Source organism: Saccopteryx leptura, chromosome 13 (genome assembly GCF_036850995.1).
Source record: "Saccopteryx leptura isolate mSacLep1 chromosome 13, mSacLep1_pri_phased_curated, whole genome shotgun sequence".
Lineage (NCBI taxonomy): Eukaryota > Metazoa > Chordata > Mammalia > Chiroptera > Emballonuridae > Saccopteryx > Saccopteryx leptura.
The window spans coordinates 55,429,274-55,444,100 of NC_089515.1; the positions used below are offsets into that span (position 1 = coordinate 55,429,274).

General features: G+C 48.8%; 1 non-coding gene across 1 annotated transcript; it reads right to left on the minus strand.

The window, feature by feature from the left end:
• Positions 1-12,479: 12,479 nt before the first annotated feature.
• On the minus strand, positions 12,480-12,572 carry LOC136385151 (small nucleolar RNA SNORD116). The gene has a single exon (XR_010747755.1). It is a non-coding gene; the product is annotated as a small nucleolar RNA SNORD116 (small nucleolar RNA).
• Between the last annotated feature and the right edge of the window lie 2,255 nt (positions 12,573-14,827).

Consider the following 14,827-nt stretch of genomic DNA (forward strand, 5'->3'; position numbering starts at 1 on the left):
TTATGACTCAACTTCATTAGAATCCTCAGAGACCCTCTTACTAAAGTATCTGTCGTGACCCAACGGGCAAAGCCATAGCAGCTGAAGTTGTGGAAACTTCCACCGGCTGGCCCAGAGGTACAAACAGCTTTGCCTTGACAACCTCTTAAATAACCATTAAATGCTGGAGAACAGATCTAAAACTTGGGCGAGAAAGACGGCTTTCAAACTCAGAAAGGATCCTATCAGGTATGGTTGAAAGTGGTACAGAAGTCAGCACCCACAGGGTGGATACTTGAGGGGGGGGATGCCTCTCCATCTCAAAGGGCCGTAACCCACTTCCAATCATTCCTGGAGACCTAAACCTGAGAAATCCTAGGGACCCAATAGAAGCATCTAGAAGGAAACAGTGTCCCAGGAATGGCTTTCTACTGCCCATAAATGGTTTGACCCATGACTTCTGCTAATGATACTGACACTACAGAATTTACTGGCTGACACTAACCCAGTGTTTTTCAACTGCCGGGTCTATAATCTTCATATACAACATCACGGTGGTTGCTCATTTGCCAACCAGTGGCTGGAAACCACACTAGACTATTCTTGATGAGTAACAGGGAGACATCCCAACACGATTTGACTATCTCATAAGGGGTATGTTGGCTTTAAACAGGTTCTTGGGTAGCTTGGAAGACCAGTATTGGATTGGCGAGACAAATCTCCTGGCTACCTCTTGACAGGAACTTGTTACCTTGATAAACTAAAGTCTGCCTTTGGTATCGTATCTGACTTCACCCAGGTTCTATTTTGACTCACTAGTTTCTGCTCTACAAAGAGTAACTCAGTCCTAGAGGAAGCAAAACCAGGTTTGTTTGTTTTTTTGTATTTTTTTTTTGTATTTTTCTGAAGCTGGAAATGGGGAGAGACAGTCAGACAGACTCCCGCATGCGCCCAACCGGGATCCACCCAGTACGCCCACCAGGGGCGACGCTCTGCCCACCAGGGGGCGATGCTCTGCCCTTCCGGGGCGTCGCTCTGCCGCGACCAGAGCCACTCTAGCGCCTGGGGCAGAGGCCAAGGAGCCATCCCCAGCGCCCGGGCCATCTTTGCTCCAATGGAGCCTTGGCTGCGGGAGGGGAAGAGAGAGACAGAGAGGAAGAAGGGGGGGTGGAGAAGCAAATGGGCGCTTCTCCTATGTGCCCTGGCCGGGAATCGAACCCGGGTCCCCCGCACGCCAGGCCGACGCTCTACCAGTGAGCCAACCGGCCAGGGCCTAATTTCATGAATTTTTTGAGATGAATTACTTTCCCTTGTTTTCTCTCATGGTCAGCGTGTCCCTGATTATTTGGTAACCTAAGAGAAGGTGCTCGGGACTTGAATCCCATTCCTTCTTGTTATGTCTGGAGGTTTCTAGCTGAGTTCCTGAGGACGACACACGGAGGTGGATCATCACCATTTAACGTGATGGAGGTGGTCATGGAGGTAGACATTGCTCATCCCCCAGACTAGGGAGTAAAAACAGGGAGGAAATGGAGGTAGAGTATTCTATAGGAATAAGATTGCAATTTTTTTTTTTTTTTTGGTAAGGGAGATTGCTACCCCCATGCTGTAAGAGGTAAGCCTCTCTGAGACGAGGTCCATGGGAGTCCCAAGGTCCCAGGCCTTGATCTCTAAGCATTGGTGGTTTTCCCCAACGAAGCGGGGCTGATGTGTATATGGTGAGATCTCAACAGACTGGGATAGCATTATCCCACTCACGTCTGCCTCTCCTTGCTCATTCGGTACAGAATCTGAATCAAACCACCAAGCAATCATCCCTCCCAAGGAAGGAACTGTGTTGGTCTGAGTGCATACAGTATCACATTTATCCTCTTCCTTTATGAGAGGTTAAAAAACATAGACCCACCCTGGCTGGTTGGCTCAGTAGTAGAGCATCAGCCTGGCATGCAGGAGTCCCGGGTTCGATTCCCACCCAGGGCACACAGGAGAAGCACCCATCTGCTTCTCCACCCCTCCCCCTCTTCTTCCTCTCTGTCTCTCTCTTTCCCTCCCACAGCCGGGGCTCCATTGGAGCAAAGTTGGCCCGGGCGCTGAGGATGGCTCCATGGCCTCTGCCTCAGGCACTAGAATGGCTCTGGTTGCAACAGAGCGACGCCCCAGATGGGCAGAGCATCGCCCCCTGGTGGGTGTGCCAGGTGGATCCCGGTCGGGTGCATGTGAGAGCCTGTCTGTCTGCCTCCCCCGAGCTTCTCACTTTGGAAAAATACAAAAACAACAAACAAACCATAGACCCAGCATAACCTCCAAGAGTACAGATTGGCGTGATTTTAGCTGTGAGTTCTCTCCAGATACAACTCCCTCTTCCATGGAGGTAACGATTACAAGAAAGTTTTCACAGTGGGGAGGGGACAGATCCTCCTGCTATGTTCATCAAAGCTGCATACCCCCCCCAATCTAATCTCGAGGATTAATCTAAGACAAATAAAAAATGACAGCTGTTGTACAACAGTCTAGCATTCCTCCAATGCCTCAAAGTTATGAAATACAAGGAAAGATGGAGGAACTCTGTCAGACTGGGGAGGGAGGGGGTGGAGAGGACAAGGACAGAGGCAACATGATGAATAAATGCAATGTGAGGGCCTTGATTTGGATTCTAAACAGAAACAAAGACTTGAACGGGACCACCAGCCCAAATCAAACATGGTCTTCAGACAAGTTAGAAGTGTCCCATCAGTGTTCATTTTCAGATTTCAATTCATCTACTACGTACGGATGAATGCTACAATCATGGTTATACAAGATATTAACATTAGGAACGTAGGGTAAGAAATGTATAGAAACCATCTGCAGTATTTTTACAAATTTCTTTATCTGTCTACAATTATTTAAAAATAATCACTAAAGTTTTTTTTGGGGGGGGAATTAAACAGAAGTTTTACTAATTAAGATGATAACTGGCAATGAAACCTCATGAAACATTGTTCATCTTCTTAGTGACTTCAACTGATGTCACAGTAAAGTACCACCTCACACCCACTCCAGTGGATAGGATTTAAAAGAATGAAAATTGCCAACGTCAGTGAGGACACTGAGAAACTGAAAATACAATAATATATCAAGTGCTGTGAGTGTGACATGTTTCTACCTCCTTTGAAGGCTCTTTGGGCAATTTTCTTATAAAGTGAAGCAAAATCTATCTGATGGTCAAAAACATCCACAGAGATCTGTTCACATATTCAAAGTAGTTCGAAACTAGACACAACCCAGACGCCCATCAAAGGGAGTATGGATTAAAAAGTGATAAGAAGCCCGTTCAATGAAACGTTACTTCTCCCCACTAAAAGAAACAGAGTGTAAACCCCACTGACGTGGGGAGTCAGACGGGTGTACCTCAACACCGTTCTGGTGGGAGAAAGAAGCCGGATGCACACGGGGCGGATCCCACTTGTATTCATGTCAAGAGCCAGGCAAAACTAATCAGTGACAATAGGAATTAGAGCATTGTTTCTCATCAGGGGAGGGTCTCAAGCAATGAGAAGATCCTTCCCGGCCCTGGCCAGTTGGCTTCAGTGGTGGAGCGTCGGCCTGGCGTGCAGGAGTCCCGGGTTCGATTCCCGGCCAGGGCACACAGGAGAAGCACCCATCTGCTTCTCCACCCCTCCCTCTCTCCTTCCTCTCTGTCTCTCTCTTCCCCTCCCGCAGCCAAGGCTCCATTGGAACAAAGTTGGCCCGGGCGCTGAGGATGGCTCCATGGCCTCTGCCTCAGGCGCTAGAATGGCTCCGGTTGCCAGGAAACAACAGCCCAGATGGGCAGAGTATCGCCCCTTGGTGGGCATGCTGGGTGGACCCCGGTCGGGCACATGCGGGAGTCTGTCTCTGTCTCCCCACTTCTAACTTCAGAAAAATACAACAACAAAAACAAAAAAAATAGATCCTTCCTTCCTGGACAAGGGTAGTGGTCATAGGAGCACGCATTTCTTTAAAAATTCATTGAATTATAAATATTGAAAAAGTAGACATTACATAACATAGAAAAGAAAATTATGAAACATTATGAAAGTGTGTGTCTGTGTGTTTATCCACATGTACACATTTGAGATGCGTGTGTATGATGAGTATATGTGTGTGTGTGTGTGTTTATGCGCGCGTCTGAAAAGAAAAATAAGAAACTATTAATACTAGTTGACTCTAGGAAGGGGAATAGATGATGATGGAGCCCAGAATGGAGTACATTCCACTGAATACCCTTTGGTGAATTTTGAATTTTGTACCCATACATTATGAGTTTCGAAATGAAAAAAAAAAAATCATAAATGCTTCCGGAGGAAGGGAGTGTGATGATTTCTCTAACTTATCTGGAAATACTTAAAAAGCGACATGAAGTAACTATAATCCTGACAACAGTAGCAACTGCGGGTCTCAGGTTCACGGGTGTCTGCTTGGTCCACACTCTATGTTCACAACGCGTGTGTTTGTCACAAAACATTTTCTGAAATACACGGCACGGAAAATCTTTCCTTACCAAGAGCAACTGAAAATAAATGGATGAGACACATTTAAGAATTTATTAGGTGAAAACACAAAGGAATACCGAAAAAGTATAAAATAAATAAATTAGAACATAGAAGAAAAAAGAAACACAGAAAACATTATACCATCAAACTGACCAGGGGAGAGGGTGAGGGAAAGCAGTGAAGTCCATGAGCCTAACGTACAATATTTTATGGAAAAAAAGACACAGAAGAAATAACCAAAATGGGAGAAACAACAGAAATTGATGGAGTGACCAAAAACACCTTGTGTGAGGTCAAGCGATTGTGTTTGAAAATGTGCTTAAACTGGGATTTTTCTACAAGAAAAGGTATAAAACAAACAAACAAACAAAGCAATAATCATAGAAAAAAGTGAGAAAATTTTCTGGTAGCCTCGGTTCTATTGCCAAACCACCCAAACCAAAGGGGCCTCGGGACGACTTAATTGGTATCTCCACTTAATGGGGATATTAATGCTAGAGCTTTTAACCCATTCTAAGAACAGAGAAGAAAACCCTCAAAGTTCTTTTAACACAGCCGGAAAATATGATACCAAAGCATGACAAAAATAGAACAAAACAGGGAATTAGAAACCGATTTCATGAACTGGTATTAGAATTTCAAAAAAATTCTAATTTAAATTCAGATACTCTGAATGATTCAGTACTGAATTTATAGAGTAAAACATTTAATAAAAAACAAATAGGGCCGGCCTGGCGTGCGGGAGTCCTGGGTTCGATTCCTGGCCAGGGCACACAGGGGAAGCGCCCATCTGCTTCTCCACCCCTCCCCCTCTCCTTCCTCTCTGTCTCTCTCTTCCCCTCCCACAGCCAAGGCTCCATTGGAGCAAAGATGGCCCGGGCTTTGAGGATGGCTCTGTGGCCTCTGCCTCAGGCGCTAGAATGGCTCTGGTCGCAACAGAGCGACGCCCCAGATGGGCAGAGCATCGCCCCTGGTGGGCGTGCCGGGTGGATCCTGGTCAGGCGCATGTGGGAGTCTGTCTGACTGCCTCCCCATTTCCAACTTCAGAAAAATAAAAAACAAAAACAAAAACAAAACAAATAGGAAAATGATTTGACTTTGGGTAATGGGTATACAACATCATCAACAGTTCAAATGCTACAGAGATGTTCACCTGAAACCTATGTCCTCCTATGGATCAATGTCACCCTGTTAAATTTAATTTTCTAAATAAAAATTTTTAAAAAATAAATAAATAGGGTTTGATCATTCAAGCAATAAGAGGAAATTTCAGTCATATAAAAATGAATTATTTCACAATAATTTTAAAAAGAAGTTTCAATAAAAAACACACCCGTGTATGCCAAAAAGTATTTGATGAGATTTGGATGAAAATTCCTGAGAAATATATAAAAAGGTCAGAGGCTGCAATTACTAATGAGACTCAAAAATATCGCAAATTTCAGATTAGCATCTTACATTGATCATTGTGACCCCCTACAGATGACTTACCTACAGACCCTGAGGCCCGATACCACCCCAAGCCAAATCCTATCAACGAGACAGAATGGTACACCAATACATTTCATCATCTGCTCCTCTAAAAAAAGTCCCCGATTACATCACACTCCCATGGGAAAGAAAGCAGCTCACTTATCAGATGAAAATGGGATGACCTAGACTCACACAGCAAGGCCCTGACCCCTTTACCAACGCCCCACGACAGCACGACGTATTCGGCCCATCTGTAATTGGTTCCCTTCTGTGAAAAGCCCACCTTGAATCAGGTCAAGCCCAGATCCCAAAGCCATCACTTTTCTGCTTTCAAAACACAAAGAACTAACCCCCCCCCCCCCCCCCCCCGGTTGGAGTGGTGTGAGCCCTTGCTGGGGTCGGTTTCCGAAACTCCACTTTGCTTAGAGCTTTTTCCAGGAGAGTTTGGGGATCCTCAGACCAGCAACCATGTGCTGGCCCAACCCGAGAAGCAATCCATTAACCTCTAATTGAATCAAGAGTGGAGACCATCCACCCTTGACCACAATCGTGTCAGCCCCTCTGAAAGGACCAGTCGTGAACTTTTATCCCACGAAACTGACACCCAGATTGCTTGGAAGGGGTCAATCAAAACGCACAGGATTTGCAAAGGATTTCGTCTATACTTGGAAGAAAAAAAAAAAAACCCTGAAAAGTCATAAGAAAGAGGAAGGTGATCACTTAACCCGCCCCCACACCCCCCCCAAAAAAAAACCCCAAAACTTTCAGACACACACACACACACATCAAAAAAATAAACCGCAAGAAAATGCCTCCCTCGCACAGTGAAAAAATATTAACCGTAACGAAAATTACTGAATAAAGAGAAAGACATACCTTTGTCCTTGGCCGGGAAGATGTATAGTATTTAAAAAAAAAAAACCAGTTCTCCTATAAGTTAATTTATTAACATTGGTGAGACTGCAGTCTAAAACTGTAATTTTTTTCCCCACGAGCAGACACATGAGACAGGAGGTTGAAGAAGGACACACAGACCCACAGGACAGAAATGGAGCTGGTCACAGATGGCGGGTACGGCACGGGGCAGGATGGCATTACAAATAAATGGGCAGTCGTTGGCAAATCATCTCAGGAAATGGCAAATCACTTGGCAACATTGAGATTTTCAAATAAAGAAAGTTTGTTTGTTTTTTTCTCATGGTTTAAGAAATTTGAATTAAAAAAAAAACCCATAAAATAATCAGAAGTTAACAGAAGTGATAGGCTTTATGGAATCAGTATCAACTATCTTTCCAAAAAAAAAAAAAAAAAAATGACATGAAATTCAGAAGCTGGAGAAGCGAACATGGTTGTGCTTGGACACAGAACAATCCTACACATTCTTGTCACAAAAAAAAAAACGAGGTTCGAAAGTGTGGGAGAAATATCTGTAATGCTTGACAAACCCCAAGCTTGTTTTCCCGAGAATAAATAAATGAGCTCTTCAAAATAAGGAACAGATGGAAGCCCCGGCCCCAACCCCCAAAATTAGACACAAAGAGGAAATTAAAAAAAAAAATACAGATGGCGAATCAACATATGAAAAAAGGATCAAACAAAAAAAAAAAAACAACAAAAAAAAAACACAAAAAACCCAAAAGAAATATAATTTAAGACAATAGTTTGGGCTCTCACATTGGCAAAGGTTTTAAATATGTGTGGAATCCATTATCTGTGAGGTTGGAGGAGGGCCAGCAACCTCACCCGTTGCCACTGGAGGATCGAGGTGCTACCTCATTTTTGAAGGGAATTGTGGGATAATTTTCCAAATTTAAAATGTGCGTATTCTTAATCCTGAGTATTTCCAGTGCTCGGTCATTTCTCACGGTCTGAGAGACAAAGGCAGAATGATTGATCTGGAGGGAGGTGGTTCTGCACAGAAATTGGGGGCTAACATACAGATCTAGAAATGAGAAATGTATAAAAACACGGAATGACGCTCGAGCTACGAAACAGTCGTGCGGTCATTCAATAAACGACACCGATGTGTGTTGTTAAAATAGAAGGCCCTGAAAAAAAAAATGTTAGCCAAAAGGCAGTGTTTGGAAGAATGTATACAATGTGGTCCCACTCTCTGAACCCCACACAAAATAGCCTGTGAGCGTGTTGGCGTGAGTGTGTGTGCCATGTATGTGTGTGTGCGCACATCTCTCCACTTAAAAGAAGGCACACAGCTTCCTTAATTGAATTAGGAGTGAGGAGGGCACGTAATTTATGTATGAGATATTTAGATTTGCTTTGAATTGGGGGGAGAAAAAAAAACTGTGCAGAGATTCTTTGTAATATACCTTACTTTTTAAAAAAAAAAAAATGTACCACCCGGCAAATGGAAATTAATGAATTTCTATTTATGGGGGCACTGAGGGATACCACGATTTTGAGTTTCTTGGGCAATAATATTTCCTCTACTGAGGCTCCTGGGATTGAGTCAAAGTGGCGGCCAGGGGAACAGTTCACCACGCCCAAATTAAAGTCTCATCGATGACATCCCAACATGATCATGTCTCAGTTAAGCATGTCTTATCTGCGGGAGGTGTCCGCTGCCTCGCAGGACAGAGAGGCGTCCCCATGCAGAAGGAAGGCCGAGTCACCGCTGAGAGGACGCGGACAGTCGATGGCACGGAACCCAGAGTGACAAGTCCACCTGCGAGGACACAGTGGGGAGAATGGACAGAGGTGAGGAACACGTTGTCCAGGCTCAAGGGTCCGTGGGGGGGGGGGTTCCTATGAAATCCTCCTTCTCTCTTGAACATGTGCTGGGGCAAACTGACCCAGCACACCCAGAGAAAGCCCCCTGTCCGGTAGCTGGGCCAGAAAAATGACTTTCACATGTCCTCAAATTCAGAGATGCCAAACAGTGGGGCTACTTTGTGTCTCCCCTTGGCTGGGCTAAAGCACTGATGGACATCCCCAACCATCTCAGGCTTGTATCTGTCTCTTTGCCTCTGAATTTGGCTTCTGAGAGTTCTAGGTCAACACATTCATTCAACAAACACATTCTTTTAGACAAATCGACTTGTCTGCCAGGCAGTCTAACAGCCCCTGAGAGCTTGCTGTCTCTCATACGTCCAACAATTCCCTGGTAAGGGGGGAGCTCCACTTATCGAACAAGAAAAGTGAAGGAAAGCCTTCACAGGCACAGGAAATGTACTAAGTGAGGTGTAGAAAAGCTATGAAGGGGCCCTGGCCGGCTGGCTCAGCGGTAGAGCGTCGGCATGGCGTGCAGAAGTCCCGGGTTCGATTCCTGGCCAGGGCACACAGGAGAAGCACCCATCTGCTTCTCCACCCTTCCCCCTCTCCTTCCTCTCTGTCTCTCTCTTCCCCTCCTGCAGCCAAGGCTCAATTGGAGCAAAGTTGGCCCGGGCGCTGAGGATGGCTCCATGGCCTCTGCCTCAGGCGCTAAAATAGCTCGGTTGCCGATCAATACAGCAAGGGCCCCAGATGGACAGAGCATCGCCCCCCTGGTGGGCATGCCGGGTGGATCCTGGTCAGGCGCATGCGGGAGTCTGTCTCTGCCTCTCCTCCTCTCACTAAAATAAAAAAAAATGATATAAAAGAAAAGAAAAAGAAAAGCTATAAAGATGGATAAGGAAAGCCGTACCCCTTAACTCATCATGCAGTTTGGCTCTTGGAGTCAAGCAGAACTCAACTCAAAGCCATCAGTGTTTGGGAGCTTGACCTTGACTGTTCTACCCATCCACGGCGGCTGGTAGAAGGCAAGAACTAGTCTGACAGAAACTCACCTGCAGAGGGTGGCCGGCGGACAGCGGGCAGGTGAAAGGCTCTGGGTCTGACGAGCCCCGTCTCAGGGACGGACAGGTGCTGTTCACTCCCCAAGGAGTCCCAGGACGCCATCTTCTGAGGGGCGGGAGAGAAGTGAGAAACACAGCGCGGTGCTGGGAGTCAGCCCACGGCGCTCTGCACGGTGCTCTCCGTCGAGAGGCCGCTTCTCACTGTCACCCAGCTCTGAGGCCGGAGCGCCCCGCTCTACATACACCTCCTCCCACATCAACACCAGCACCCGGCACAGGGCTAGTGTCTCTGCAGTGCCTGGACCTACAGCACCCCCTCCATCCCACGGAAAACGGTCTCTCTTGACGATTTTTTTTTTTTTCTGCTTCACTGGCCATGTTATAAAATCGCTCAGAATACTTCACTACTCTTTATATATTCTCAGTGGAAGTCTGAGGGCTGATGCGTTGCTGGCTATCTGTCAGAGGTTTATGTCACAAAATATGAACTGAGGAATGGCAGGCGACGAGAAGCTAGAAGCCCTTGTCGGGGAATAATCACCCCGAGAAAAGGCTGAGATATAAGCTAACCCGTGGTCTCCCGGGAGGTAGATTCGGCGGCAGGATGGGATTGTGGAGGGAGGGGGCTCCTCCCCACTGGGAGCTCTGATTCTTCTCCATTTCCCTGCCCGCTCTCATCGGGCTCAGAGCTGGGTCATTTAGGAAGTTCGCTGGGTGGCTCGTTGGGTGAAGACATGACTTCAGAGCCCTCCTGTCGGCCTGGAGGTCCAGAGCCAAGGCACAGACAGGAGGGACACTCAGTCCACTCCTGGAGGGACCCTGTGCCCTTTAGGACCTTAGGACCCAGACAGCCAGCTCAGCAGCTCTTATAACTCTTAAAGCTAATGGCTGAACTCGGAGCAGAGGGACACTCACCTTCCAGAGTGACCGCCAGGCAGGCTGTGCCCTCAGGACTACACGTCTTCTGGGACACGCGTGAACTTTTGCAATACCCTCCACCTGAGAACTGGGCAGAAATCAAACAGGCATTGAGTCATGCACCCAGGTCCCCAGGTAATTAACCCACGTCCCCATCAGAGGGTCTAGTGTCTGACTGTCACGCACTTCTGTCCCTGAGGGGTGACACCACGTGTGCAGGTCAGTCTACGGGGATGCCTGTGTCTGTGGGCACAGTTCTCCTGAGATGAACAAGCAGACCCCGCATACTGTTTTCCTGGCCATATGCTCAGACTCCCACGAGAAAACACAGCAAAACAAAACAAAACGGGGAACTGTTTCTTAAAAACAAACAAACAAAATCTCTGACTCCAGGGGGCTGCTACAATAGGCCAAGGACGCCCTCACGATATCCACCTGGGAACTAAAAAAGCACACTCACTCTGTGTGCACGCTCTTACTGACCACAGACACGGAGTCCTCTTAGACACCTGGTCTCTGCTAACTCTCACAAGTGAACCGCCCTTGACAGGAATGCGGCGGCCCCCAATAAAAACCCCGAGGACACTGACACAGAGCCTCACGCCACTGGTATACCAGTTACAGGTCCAAAGCGCCCTCTTTCAATATTCGGTGGCCGAGCAGCTTCAAGCCAGGCACCCGTTTGTGCTCCTCGGGCCAACAACTCTCAGGGGGAGCAACAAAAAGTAACGGATGGGTATTTGCGGTCTTCCCTCCCCAGGATCAGAACAAAAGCCCAGCTGACACCAGCCTGCAATGCCACTCACGGACACGGCACAGGTTGACCTTGTGGGTGCCAAAGTGCGACCCTCCCTCAGAACAGGAACATCGCCTGTGGCCACGGTGAGCTGCAGAGTTCCATCCCTGACGACGGGAGGAAGAGCTAAACCCCGGGGCATCTGAACCAGGGCCCGCCAGCCCTCTCCAAGGTAGGACTCTGTCCACGGAGGCACACGTGTGGGATCACAGTGCCCACGGTCCCTGCCGTGCCCACAGGACGCCCCTGGACAACCTCAGCCCCTCTGAAAAAAACGGGAGACATCCCTGCCAAGAAAATGACAACCTCCCAGGTAGGACGTGGGCCTGGGAAGCTCCCTACCAACGGGCAAAAAGGACAGAAAGGATGTTGGCTAACACACTGAAAGCAGACACGGACGGGAAGCCGTCACGGATCAGGGGACCCAGCAAAGCCACCCGACGACGTGTCCTCCCACGACTCCCCTTCCAGTCTAGACCGTCAGCTACGGAGGCATCTTCATCTCAGAGCCAGGTTCAGGACTGGGGGAGTCACTGCCTCAGGGACGCTGCCAGCGGCGTCACCATGGCCCGATCATGTCCCCCTGTCCCTGCGGCCGACCCCACGCCAACCCCGGGACCCTCACAGAGTACCTGACAAACACAGGTTCCCAAATTGCAAGACTTGGGGCTGTAATCAAGACACTGAACCACTTCTGATTTTGGGCTCCACACACAGACCTCCCCCACGGCTGCACCCGAGCTGAAAACCTGGGAAGGACACATCCCTGCCACGGTCTAAACGGGCCAGTGCCATTGTCACATTTAAGCACATGCTAGCGGACAAGACAGAAAGACTGAAAATTCACTCAAACAGCATTGGTCAGAAACAACCAACAAACGCCTTGGGAATCATGACTCTAACCCAGGGGGTTCTCTGACACTCACACCCCAGGTACTGTGCGCATGCGTGTCACCGGGGGACGCTGCCCCTCACTCTTACAGTCCCTGGGGCACTGAACGTGCTGGTGGACCTCAGATCCGATGAGAACGACGGTTGGGGTTCTCACTCATTTTGTTCAGATTTCCAAGGAATGCATTTGAAGGGAGACATCATCGATCCGAGCACGATCCGGGGTCCTGTGTTACTGACCGGGGACACGAGGGGAACAGGATGGCTCACCTACCCGAGCGATCCACAGGCACGGGGCACAACCATGGGCACACTTCCTCCGGGACGCCCACACACCTCCTGTCACCAAGGGAGAGGGACGTCATCTCTTCACGGCTGACGGTGAACCTTGCACAACGACTCCGCCTGGGACGTGGAGAGAAATCACACGCACATTTGAGACATGCGCCCAGGTTCTCAGGTCACAAGAATCAGGCTAACCTTTCCCCCAGGTGAGCCTTGCAGCTGTCTGTCATGCACCTCTGTCCCTGAGAAGTGACTGCAGGCGTGTGTGAGACCCCGAGGGCAGGGATGCAGCTGTGTGTGCATGTGGTCATGGGCAGAGGACTCAGCACCTGACAAAGCACGTCCCCCAGATGCACACCCTGCTTCCCAACAAAGGAAGACTGGCCTTCAGAGACAGAAGACAACTTTGACCTCAAACACCTTCTAAAACGGTTAAGAAACACGATTATTTCCACCACTGCTCCTTCCGAACAAATCACACCGGTTGTACGTACATTCTCCTCCTGATCGTGGATTTCACATCACCTTAGTCGCAGGGCTGGGGTGGTCCCTGCAAGCTGTCACACGCAGTGCACACTTGATAAAAACCAGCCTGCCCCTGTCCACAACAAAGAACAACCCCGTTCTGGGACTCAGATTCCTGACTAGGAAGTCAACGACTACGGTAAACACATGAACAGGGAGCTGAGCAACCCAAACTCGCCGAGACACAACCCACAGGCAGAAGTAAGCCTTCTTCCTCTCAAAGCAGAAAACCACTGCACCTAAAACACTGAGTTCGTTTAGGAGAATTGTCCTCAGTGGCTCATCAGGTTAAATCGCACAAGAATGGCTGTTCTGCACCCGACGGGACCCCCATTAGAGCTCCCCTGAAACTGAGGGCTCAGTCCCCTCCAGGGACTGGGCATTCCCTCATCCAGGAAGATGCCAGACCCGACCTCGGCAGAAATGTCTGCAGTAGCTGCCTTGACCAAAGGAGGATCCTGATGCCTGCAAAAACATGGCCTCCATCGCTACACCGCAAAAGGAGCCGCAGCCTGGGGACGGCCGTCGAAGACTTGGATTTTGTGGGAATCAACAGCACTGGTCTCAGGGTGGACCCAACCTCCCTTGGCCGGTCATCACCACCACTGACCTCACGACAGCTTTAATGCTCTTCCATTCACAAGAGCAAGAACAGAGAGGAAGCACATTTTCCTCCCAAAGACGTACGGACCTTTCCCGGGAGATCATCTGTCCCGGGCAGGGGACCTGGTAGCACGGAACTCTGGGACTGTGACATGCCCACACTCTTCCACAAAATATATCACCCATGGGAACAGAATAGGACACACCCTTGCCAAAAGAGTACTCAGATCATCTTCGGGGGAATACCATGACATGAAAATAACCATGTCTCTCTCAAAAGAGCAAATGGTCAACATGGTTCTTCTCTGCCACCTGGACCAGAGGTGGCTGCCCTAAAGTCACAGGACTGGGCACATCTTCATGGCACTGGGAATCGAACCGCAGGACATGACTCCTTGGCAACCGACACGACCAATTTCGTGTGTCACAAAATTGTGCACAGCACAACACACCCTAAAGACTTCTGCCACTACGCTCATGTGGGGATGTTACGTGACCAAGCTTAGGTGCCACAGCCACATAGATGAGAACCCCCATGTGTTCTGCTTAATCACCCAGGGACAGCCTCATGGAGGGCCAGAAATGTCCCTGAAAAGTTAATACACTCGGCTGGTGCGGAAGGAGACTTCATGTCCCATGCCACTTGATGGAATCACACAGGACCTGACCTTTCCCACTCAGCCCTTCCCGTTCACGTCATCAGTCATCGTACACGTCATCAGAACATCATGATGACTCTGTCCTTGGTCCCCAGCACCGTCCCTGGTGGCTGTCCTCCAGGAGGACCGGGTGAGTGTGGTAAACCCAGGAGCAGGGAGCTGCAGCAACACAGCCACACCCCTCCGCCCGGCCACGCCCACTCTGGGACTCCCGTTCCTGACCAGGCCCCAGAAAGTAACAGCGTTGGTCTGGCATGGGCTGTCAGAAACCGTAGAACTAACTCCCCTTCCTCCCTTCCTGAACACAACATCCCAGAACCAACATCTGCACTGGGAACCTGGCCCACACAGATCCGGGTCCTGAGCTCACAGGGCCTCAGCCTTGACCCCACT